Raw genomic sequence first — 12,044 nt, 5'->3', positions numbered from 1 at the left:
TCTCTCTTCTCCTATTTCTTTTTCTTTCTTTCTTTTTTTTGAAACAGAGTCTTGCTCTGTCGCCTAGGCTGGAGTGCAGTGGCACTATCTCGGCTCACTGCAACCTCCGTCTCCTGGGTTCAAGCAATTGTCCTGACTCAGCCTTCCAAGTAGCTGGGATTGCAGCATCCACCACTATGCCCTGGCTAATTTTTTTTGTATTTTTAGAAGAGACAGGGTTTTGTCATGTTGGCCAGGCTGGTTTCGAACTCCTGACCTCAAATGATCCGCCCCTCTTGGCCTCCCAAAGTGCTGGGATTACAGGCATGAGCCATTAGGCCCAGCTTCTTCTCCCATTTCTTTTGATAGCTTTAGTTAGTTGTATCATTTCTTCATGTACGGATTTGGTATCATTTGTGTCTTGCTCTATATCATAAGCAGTACCTTTGTTTTAGTCTTATTTATACTAAATGGACTCAGTGCTCACATCTGGCTTTTTGTCAGTTTCTCAATTCATTACTTGGTTAACAGAAGTTCATCCTTTGGTAACCCCTTCCAAGAAGACTCGTGCGAATGTTGTCTTCTGAGTTCTTACACGTTACATGGCCTTCATGCTTAAATGACTGTTTTGCTTAGAGGTAATGCAGTGGTTCAGATGCAGCTCTGGAGCGTGGGCTTGGAACTCACTGTGCTGAGGTTTGAAACTGGCCGCGATCCCTTAGCACACAGACAATTTACTTAACCTCTCTGTGCTTGTTTTCTTGCTTGTAAAATGGGAATGATGATAGCACCTTCCTCAGAGAGTAGTGTTGTGGACTAATAGAGTGAACAGATGTGGAATGCTAATAATAGTGCCAGGCACAGAGAGATTATTCAATGGAAGCTACCACTATCTCTTACAAAAATTTTTAGATCCACCATAATAACAGTGCCTTAGTCTTTTTGTGTTGCCTTAAAGGAATACCTGAGGCTGGGTAATTTATAAAGAAAAGTGGTTTATTTGGCTCACAGTTCTGCTGGCTGTACAAGAAGCATGGCACTAGCATCTGCTTCTGGAGAGGGCTTCAGGCTGCTTCCACTCACGACAGAAAGCAAACGGGAGCTGGTGTGTCACATGGCGAGAGAGAGCACGAGAGAGAGGAGGGAGGTGCCGGGTTATTTTCAACAATCAGTTCTCCCAGGAACTAAGAGTGAGAACTCCCTCTCTCTGAGAATGGCACCAAGCCATTCATGAGGGATCTGCCTTCAGGACCCAAACACCTCCCACCACGCCCACCTGCACAGATGGGGATCAGATTTCAACATGAGATTTGGAAGGAACAAATATCCAAAGTATATCAAGTAGCAAAAATGTACATTGATCTTTCACAGAGGGTTTTGTAACCATAATTTCATCAACTTCTCACATTATATAAATCTGAAGAAAATTCTGAGGTCAAGCTACCACTTTCCTTTTATAGGTAACTTTATTTATTTACCTATTTTTTTATCGGATTACCCAACAGATTCCTTATCTTCAAATTTTGGTAACTTTACCAGAATATATATCTTTTGAAAAATCACTATTTTATTTTAAGGTAGAGTACTTGCAGAGAAAAATGCATAAAACATATATACACAGCTTAATAAATTTTTATAAAGCAAATACTCCTGTAATCATGAGCCAGGTAAACATACAGAATATTTTCATATTCCAGAAGCTCTCTGAGTGTCCTTCCTAATCACAACATTCTCAGAATAAATTGCCCTTCAGAACTGGTAAACACACAAGGGAAAAATCAAATCTTAAAATCTAAATTGAATAATTCTTCACTATCATGTGAAGGAGTCAGATACCTTCAAGCACATATTTTGGTTTATTTGTTTTTTGAATACAGCTTTATTGAGGTATAATTCACATGCCATACAATTCAGCCACTTAACATGTATATTTCCCAACCCAATAAAAATATTTCTGTGCTCTGTCGAGCCTTTTCAGACTTGCTAAAAGACGTGCCCTGCTTTCCCCAGATAGATTCATTAAGTGAGTAATAAGCTCACTTGTGTGTTTGTGTGATGTTTGTGTGATGTGTTGTTTGTGTGATGTCACTAGTGTTGACATCCAAACCAAATTTTAGATGGTGCTCCATGCTACCAGTACAGGATATCTACATGTTGTTGCCCAAGATTTCTATTTCCTTGTTAATCTTCTGCCTAGTTGTTTGATCCATTATTGAAAGTCAGGATATTAAAGTCTCCAACTATTGTTGTTGGATTATTAACTTCTCCCTTTAATTCTGTCAGTTTTTGTTCTTTACGTTTTGAGGTTCTGTTGTTGGGCACATGTAGGTTTATAACTATTTTATCTTCTTAATGAATTGACCCTTTAATCATTATAAAATGCTTTTCTTTTTCTTAGTAAAAACTTTTGTTTCAAAGTCTACTTTGTCAGATATTAGTACAAATAAATAATAATAGTCACCCACAAAACACTCTAACTCTCTTGGTTTGCTTCTTCTACCCTTTTACTTTCCACCTGTTTATATCCTTGAATCTAAAGTGTGTCTTTTCCAGCATTTGATCATATCGTTTGATCATGTTTTTAAATTCATCCTGGCAAACTTTACCTTTTGATTTTAGTGTTTAACCCATTTTCATTTAGTATAATTGCTGATAAGGTAAATTTATATCTCATTTGGATACTTGTTTTTATGTCACGTGTGTTTTTCTTTTTCTCTTCCTCCATTACTGCCTCTTCTGTTGTTAAGTGGATATTTTCTAGTTCATTCCTTTTGTGTTTCCTTTACTGTATTTTAAAATTTAATTTCTAGGCTGGGCATAATAATGGCTCGTGCCCATAATCCCCATACTTTGTGAGGCCAAGGTGGGTGGATCATTTGAGCCCAGGGGATTCAAACCAGTCTGTGCAACATAGTGGGATCCTGTCTCTACAAAAAATATAAAAATTTTAAAAATTAACTGGGTGTGGGAGTACATGCCTGTAGTCTCAGCTACTTGGGAGGCTGAGTGGGGAAGGATCACTACAGCCGGGGAGGTCAAGGCTGCATGAGCTGTAATTATACCACTTCATTCCAGCCTGGGTGATGGAGTGAGACTCTGTCTCAAAAGAATAAATAAAATAAAAATAAAATGAAATTTAATATTTTAGTGAGTGCCCTAGAGATTACAATTAGCATATTAAAACAATTTAATTCAGATTAATATTAGCTTCATTTCAATATTACATAAAAACTAACAATATAACTCTATTTTATCTCATTTCCTTTGTGCTATTCTTTTTATACAAATTGTATCTTTATATATTATAAGTCCTTCAACATAGTTTTGTAATTCTTGCTTTATGATTTGTCTTTTAAAACAGATATGAGAATAAAGGAGCTATATACAAAATATGTTTATACCATAAAGAAACTTCTTCTACTATACAGAAGTCAATTGCCCTAGAACCTTTCTTCGTGTTATTGTTATCATTGTTTTTGTCATTTTGGGGATGGGGAATGATACATCTGTTTAATGTTTAGGTAAGTTAAAGACCTCTTTTGTTTCTGAAAAAGTTCTTCAGTTATAACTCATAATATTCCTTAGATTCCATTATTTCTATTCTGTTATTCAGGAACACTAATCTGTGTAGAAGATTAAGGAAAAATAACCTAAAAAAAAATAACAAGGCCGGGCGCGGTGGCTCAAGCCTGTAATCCCAGCACTTTGGGAGGCCGAGACGGGCGGATCATGAGGTCAGGAGATCCAGACCATCCTGGCTAATACGGTGAAACCCCGTCTCTACTAAAAAATACAAAAAACTAGCCGGGCGAAGTGGCGGGTGCCTGTAGTCCCAGCTACTCGGGAGGCTGAGGCAGGAGAATGGCGTGAACCCGAGAGGAGGAGCTTGCAGTGAGCTGAGATCCAGCCACTGCACTCCAGCCTGGGTGACAGAGCAAGACTCCGTCTCAAAACAAACAAACAAAAAAATAACAGTCACACACAAAACACACATACAATATACACTGACCATACAAGATATGAAGGTGATCTTCACAAAATGTAATTAGGTGAAAAGTAGAACTGTCATTTGGGTGAACAAGCTTTTTGCAATATTGAATTTGCCCTGTTTAAAGTCCTTCCTTGCTTTGCAATACCCATAATGTATTTTATTTTACTACATTCTGAGCAGGGTTCTGGTGCCGCCTAGTGCTACAAATGAGTAAAAGCCACTCTGTTTTTTCTTTTTCATCCTTTCTCCTCTGCCCACCTTTGCTTCCTTTCCCTCCCTTTATTCATCTCGTAATAACTGGCATTTTCTATTTCACATTTCACTGTCTGAATTATAATATGTGCTTAAAAGAGCCAAAAGATGTACTTTATTTTTTATGCTTACTCCTGGGTAGAGTTAAATACATGTGGGAAAATATCAAATTATCTTGGAGTAAAGGTTTAGTATTCTACCTATTAGGCATTTCTTCATTAACATAGTCTTTTTATTGTCTGTATTTCCCTTCTTTGTGCTAACTGAATGAGGATTAGCCTATCTTTTCTCTGCCCCCTCCACCTTCTTTCAGTTCTGTTCTGTGAGATCCTCACATCATTATAAATAATCTTTGCTTTACCTCTAACTCCTACACAAAATAATACTACCCCATGCTCATGCTCCTCTGTGTCACTTCTTCACATGTGTCCCCCATGTGCTGACACCATCCTGTCCACTGTATAATTCCACCTCCATTGGAAATGCATCACTTTATATTTCTGACCCCTTTAAACAAGTTTTAAAAGTTTATGACTTTTAAGCTGATATAAGTAAAAATGAATAATAAAAAATAGATCATTCAAAAGAAGCCAAGAGAAAGCAAAGAAAAACTGAAAAAAGACAAACTGAAAATCATGATATGATTAAATCCAGTACTATTACAACTGCATGAAATGTAACAGACTAAATATTCTAATTAAAGTCGAAGATTATCAGATCAAATAAAAACCGTATCTCAATGATATGCTGCTTATAGGAAACAAACATAAAGATAGAACATAAAGATACAGAAAAGTTAAAAGTAAAATGATACAAAAAGATATAACCATATAGACACTAACCAGAAGAACCCTGGGGTGACTGCGTTAATATCAGACAGAATAGAATTTAAATTATAAAAATTCCTGGAGATACTCTGCATGATTAGAAAAGGTTCATTTCTTCAGAAAGATATAAAACTTTAATTTAACATAGTGTGTATATAATATGTATATATGGTTTTATAGATATATATGTACATATATGATTTTTTGAGACAGGATCCCACTTTGTCGCCCAAGCTGGAGTACAGTGGCGTGAACACGGCTCACTGAAGCCATGACCTCTTCTGCTCAAAGGATATTCCTACCTCAGCCCCCGCAAGCAGGTGGGACTACAGGCACATGCCACCACACCCAGCTAATTTTTGTATTTTTTTTTGTAGAGACAGGATTTCGCCATGTTGCCCAGGCTAGTCTCAAACTCCTGAGCTCAAATGATCTGCTGGGACTACATATGATTTTATAATGATCTTTGATTTCTTACTTAGTTCTGTAGGAAATACTCTGAACTCTAAATAATTTTAATTATTTGAAATGTATTGAGGCTTGATTTATGTTAAATAATATGGTTCATTTGTGTGTGCATTTGTATTTGGAAAATCTTAAAAAGAATGACACCTCTGTCACTAACTGATAGAAAAGCAGACAAAAAGTCTGTAAGGATGAAGAATATTTGAGAAATTATTAGCAGATTTAACCAGTGGACATTTATAGAATACTGGACTTTTAGCATGCAGAAAAATCATTCTTTTTAAGCTGACACACACATTTACAAAACTAATCATATACTTTGCCGTAAATCAAGTCTGACAGTTATTAAGAGTATGTTCTCTGGAATTAAATGAGGATATAGATTATTAGGAAGTGCTCATATATGTCTATACATACTTAGAAGCAATATATTTCCAATTAATCTATAGATCAAAGGAATCCTAATGGAAATTAGAAAATATTCTAAACTGAATGTAGTAAAATATATTGAAATTTGTAGAATGCAACTAATGTCATACTTAGAGGAAAATGTATGTGTATATATATATATGAGAAAGAAGCAAAAAAACGCATGTGAAGCATCCATCTCAAGAAGGTAGAAAAATTAGAACAAATAAGGCTGAGACACAGTACAAGAGAAAGAAACATAAAGAACATAAATTGACAAAATAAAAAAATCATTTGATAAAGAAGATGAAAAAGTTGAAATTGTTTTTTTGAGAAGACTAAATAAAATAAGAGATTCCTAATGAATAATCATGAAAGAATGAGATGGCACAAATAACTGATTTTAAGAATGAAAAGGCACAAACCACTGCATATCTTACAAACATTTTTATTAAATCACAAGAGGACAGTATGACAAACTTTATACCAATAAAGTAGAATACTTAGATCAAATGAACAAATTCCTAGAAAAAAATATATTTATCAAAAAGATAAAAGTAGTAAAAAAATCAATTAGACCTAAAATTATTAAAGATATTACATTCAAAATTTATCTCAATGCTTCATCTGATTTGGTTATTCTCTAGGCCTGCTGTTTTGTGAACTGTTGTCCTGGAGATTGTTTTTTAATTTTCTCTCTCTCTTTTCAGTTACTTGTTCTTGGCTGGGTGCAGTGGTTCACTATAATCCCAACACTTTGGGAGGCCAAGGCAGGGGCATCACCTGAGGTCAGGAGTTTGAGACCAGACTGGTCAACATGGTGAAACCTCATCTCTACCAGAAAAAATATATATATAAAAATTAGCCAGGGGTGGTGGTGCATGCCTATAATCCCAGCTACTCAGAAGGCTGAGGCATGAGAATCACTTGAACCCAGGAGACAGAGGTTGCAGTGAGCTGAGATCACACCACTGCATTCTGCATTCTGCATTCTGGCTTGGGCGATGGAGCAAGACTCTGTAAAAAAGAAAAAAAAAAAAAAAAGCTTGTTCCCTTGGTCCCATGCTTTATCTTTCTTAGTATATTCATTCCTTTTAATGAAGCATATTTTCCAGTAGCTCTGAGAAAGGGTGTACAAGAATGTAGCAGGTATTTGTGGTGCCCTCCATCACACAGATTAGGGCTACCCTCACATATATGATTGATTTTTGGATGTTAAGCCAACCTTGAATTCCTGGGATGAATTCTACTTGGTCATAGTATGTAATCCTTTTTATATGTTGCAGGACTCAGATTGCTAATATGTTTTTAAGAATTTTTGCTTTTGTTAAGGCAGGATAATACATGGCCAAGTTTTCATTTCCCGTCATGTCTTTATCTGCTTTGGTATCATATTCCCCACTCAAAACCATTCCCTTTCTGTGGCCGCTGCAAGTCCTCAAGGCTCCAGCTCTTTCTAGACTGCCCTGCCATGGATCTATCTCTTGCCACCAACCTCTGGCTTGTGGCTTCTAACAATACTACTTGTTCCCACTGTTCTTCCAGTCCTAGGAGTGGTAGGTGCATATTCTGCTTTGTATGATCCCTTGTTTGCTTTTTCAGCTTTCTTATTTCCTGTGTAAACTTATGTATGCCTTGAAAGCTAGAGAGTTGCTCCTTTCTTCCCTTCATTGATATAGAAGGTTTAGTTGGAGATACAAAATTTAGTTAGGAAGCCACTTTGATAGTTCAAGGGAGAAATTCTGAGGATTTGACTTGAATTCGTGACAACAGGGATAGGGCAAACATATGTAGTTAATCATCATTTGGAAATAAAATTGATAAGACCTGGTCACTGACTGGATATGGTAGTGAGAGAGAGGAGGATGAGAAGACGAGGAATTTAGGTTTCCTCCTGGTTCTAAGTGACCAGGTGGATTGTGGTTTCATCAGCTGAGATCAAAATACAAAAGGCACAATGGGAGGAATCACAGTAAGGGAGAAGCCAGTGAGTTCACATTTGAATATGTTGAGGGCCTATGGGTAGAAGGGTACCCAACTGGATTTAAATCTGAAATTCAGGAAAAGGTTAGGGCTGAATATAAAGATTTTAGAGTCTCCAACATATGCATTATAGTGAAAGCTATAATGATGCCAGGAAAGCAGAGTAGTCAAGAAGAAGCATACTTAGTTTTGTTTGTTGTTGCTTTTTTTTTTTTTTTGAGATGGAGTCTCGCTGTCACCCAGGCTGGAGTGCAGTGGCATGATCCTGGCTCACTGCAACCTCCACCTCCCGGGTTCAAGTGATTCTCAGCCTCCCTAGTAGCTGGGACTACAGGCACTCACCACCATGCCCCGGCTCATTTTTGTATTTTTAGTAGAGATGGTGTTTCATCATGTTGGCCAGACTGGTCTCGAACTCCTGACCTCAGGTGATCCACCCACCTTGGCCTCTCAAAGTGCAGGGATTACAGGCATGAGCCACCATGACTGGCCGGCATACTTAGTTTTTAATATTAAAAGCCATTCAGTCAAAACAAACACTTTCTTGACCATTGCACCTGCATTTAGATCACACTCACCTCTATGGCCAGGCTCCCCTAAGGAGTAGCTGATTTTGCCTCCCTCTACTTTTGCATTCACTACGTATTCAATCTTTTGTAATACAACACAATTAGGCACCTGCCCACTTTATCATCTTCAATCCTCAGAATGGCTGGGGCTATGTCACATTAGGTCACTCCTAATGGCTGTGTCCTAATAACAACCTTTGTACTTGGCCTCTTCTATGGCACTTGACACTATTAATCACTTCCTTCTTGAATTGTTCTTTCCCCATTTATTAGATAATATCAGATTCACCTTATTCTCCTCCTTTCCTCCCTCTTTTTGTCCTGCCTGTGTGTTTAATCCTTGTAATTCACAGCCCTCTTGGCTACATTCTTTTCTGGGACATTATCATCCCCTTTTATGGGATTATCTGCTGATCTCTCTCAAGTATAAATCTCTATTTCAAAAACCTCTCCTAAGCTTCAGAAACATTCTCTCCCCGATGGCTTGCAAAGTCCCTAAGCAACTCAAATTCAGTGCAGTCATCTTTTGCTGCTAACCTTCCTATATCTTATAAATGGATTAATTTTACAGTATAGTCATCTCAACCCAAAACGGAAAATCATAACATTCCTTATCCCTTTGTCTCCACATTGAATTGATCTCTAAGCCTTAAGATCATATATGATCCCTCAACATTTTGTACCTTCCTGCTGGTTCAGGTGTTCAGCATTTGCCCCTGTACTATTGATCATGACACATGCATGCTTTAGCCTTCCAGTTCTTGTCCATTGCCTAGGATAGGATATGAAGAACTTTGTATGACTCAAGAGACTGACCTTTGCTTATCTCATTAAGTTTCCTACTGTTCCATTTCTCCCATTCCCAGCCCTACCTTCCAGATATATTAGACTATCCTGACATTTTCCCCAAATTGCCATGCTCCTCTTTCCACACATACATGTTCCTGGAGAACTATTTACACTTACTAATTTCTTCTCCTGAGCACTTCCTGCACGCCTTCATTCTCCTTAAGGGCTGACCCCAGACGTTCTATTAATCTAAGCTCTACCTGGTCCTCTGGCACTGATCTTCTATCCTCCCTGACTTTTCCTTCTCCACTCCCTGTGGAGAGAGCTAGTATTTAGCTGTAAGACCGGTTCCCTGGTGCTCATTGACACCACCCCTCCTTCACAGACTTGTACATGTCTTCTGCACTGCACAGTGCCCCAGTGCTTCCATATATCTGGATATGTGTCCATTTCTACAATATGATAACAGGCAGCACATTTTATTGGAAGTCTTTTATTTTCCTGCCTCCTCTTGTAGTTTGTTAACTCCTTCATGGTAGGGACTATATTTGACTTACATTTGCTTTCTTTTTTTTTTTTTTTTTTTTTTTTTGAGACGGAGTCTCGCTCTGTCGCCCAGGCTGGAGTGCAGTGGCCGGATCTCAGCTCACTGCAAGCTCCGCCTCCCGGGTTTACGCCATTCTCCTGCCTCAGCCTCCCGAGTAGCTGGGACTACAGGCGCCCGCCACCTCGCCCAGCTAGTTTTTTTGTACTATTTAGTAGAGACGGGGTTTCACTGTGTTCGCCAGGATGGTCTCGATCTCTTGACCTCGTGATCCGCCCGTCTCGGCCTCCCAAAGTGCTGGGATTACAGGCTTGAGCCACCGCGCCCGGCCCTACATTTGCTTTCTTAGTCTTCTGCAAAATGCTTGGCACCCAGAAGGTGAATATTTGATGAATCAGGACAAGTGAACAAGGGCACAACCTCCATGTAGAAACAGACTGTTGCATGACCTTTCCTCCTGTATCCATGCACATGACAGCGCTCCTTTAGTGTGGAGTTTATTGGTAGATTAATCCATTAAACATTTATACAACACCTGGTAGGTTATAAATATTTTGAGCAGATATACAAAAAAGCCCGTTTACAAGCTGAGTCTTTAAGAAAATTATTCTTGCCGGGCGCGGTGGCTCAAGCCTGTAATCCCAGCACTTTGGGAGGCCGAGGCGGGCGGATCACAAGGTCAGGAGATCGAGACCACAGTGAAACCCCGTCTCTACTAAAAATACAAAAAAAAAATTAGCCGGGCGCGGTGGCGGGCGCCTGTAGTCCCAGCTACTCAGGAGGCTGAGGCAGGAGAATGGCGGGAACCCGGGAGGCGGAGCTTGCAGTGAGCCGAGATCGCGCCACTGCACTCCAGCCTGGGCAACAGCGTGAGACTCCGTCTCAAAAAAAAAAAAAAAAAAAAAAAAAAAAAAAAAAAAAAAAAAAGAAAATTACTCTTCCAGTACAGAAAGAAGCCATATTCCATTTTGATGATTCATTCCTACTGATGAATGTAAAGTAGAAGGAACAGTGGTTATGGCTGACGGCAGACACACCATAGTGAGGCTTTTGCTGTAACTCAGTGGCCTTTCATGTCCTGGGCCCTCTCCTCATGATGGGCCTGTCCTTACCTTGTTTCAGCCTGGGAAGGCTGGTGTGCCTTTACTGGGCCTGACTAGGGCGCCCACAAGCAAGTGCTGCTGCAGACCAGAACACGGCCAGGACACAGGCAGGCACACGAGTCAGAGGAGTGTGATGTGTTGGGACAGACCAGGTAAGGATGATGCAGGGAAGGCATGTTGAGAATCATGGAGCCCTCTAATCTTTGTCTCTCCCTAAGGCCCGAGCTCACACACACAGGGCTTCCGCTCCTCATCCCAAAGGAAGACAAGCTCCCTTTTATCTCTTCCCTTTCCAAAACCCACTCTCAAAAGAGAATCTGAACTGTATCCACTGTAAACGATAAAATAGATAATAGCTTAAAGATTATTAAGTTTTTGTCCAGTGGGTCTTCCTATCTAAACAGCATAGAGAGATTTAGATTAATGTTCTAAATAGCCAGTTAAATACCTGGGATTATGTTCTAGGAAAGAGATAAAAAACTAAAGAGCCTAACTGAAGCTCCTGAAATTTTATCAGGGAGGTGGTTATCTTCTTTCTCCACCAAGTTGGACAATAGGGAGTGGAGGAGGAAGTCAGGGAGGACAGAAGATCAGTGCCAGAGGACTAGGTAGAGCTTAGATTAATAGAACGTCTGGGGTCAGCCCTTAATTAAGGAGAACGAAGGCGTGCAGGAAGTGCTCAGGAGAAGAAATTGCTTTGAGTGCTGAGTGACAGGACCTTGTATGAGGTAAATATTTGGGTGTAAAAAAGGACAAGGACAAGGACAAGGAACGTGTCCTGGTCTGTGCCTTCTGCATGAGAACACCTTTGCATGTCCCCTAATAGGAGGATGGGAGAGAAGGGGAAGGGAAGCGGGGAGTGGCAAAAAAAAAAAAAAAAAAGGAAAAAAAGAGGGAGAAAGAAACAGAGAGAGAGAGAGAAAGGAAGGAAGGACGGAAGGAAGGAGAGAGAAAAAAGAGAGAGGGAGGGAGGGAAGGAGGAAGGAAAAAGAGAGAGAGAAAGAAAGAGAGAAAGAAAAAGCTGGAGAGACTCAGAAATCCTTCTGGCCCCCAGCGAAGGCTAAGGAGGGACTGGGCGGGCGCTGGGAGGAGCCTCGGAAGCATCCTCTGAGCAGCCGCCTCTGAGCACGCTGG

This window comes from Macaca thibetana, chromosome 1 (genome assembly GCF_024542745.1).
Source record: "Macaca thibetana thibetana isolate TM-01 chromosome 1, ASM2454274v1, whole genome shotgun sequence".
Taxonomy (NCBI): domain Eukaryota; kingdom Metazoa; phylum Chordata; class Mammalia; order Primates; family Cercopithecidae; genus Macaca; species Macaca thibetana.
Note: the sequence above shows the minus strand (reverse complement) of the source record.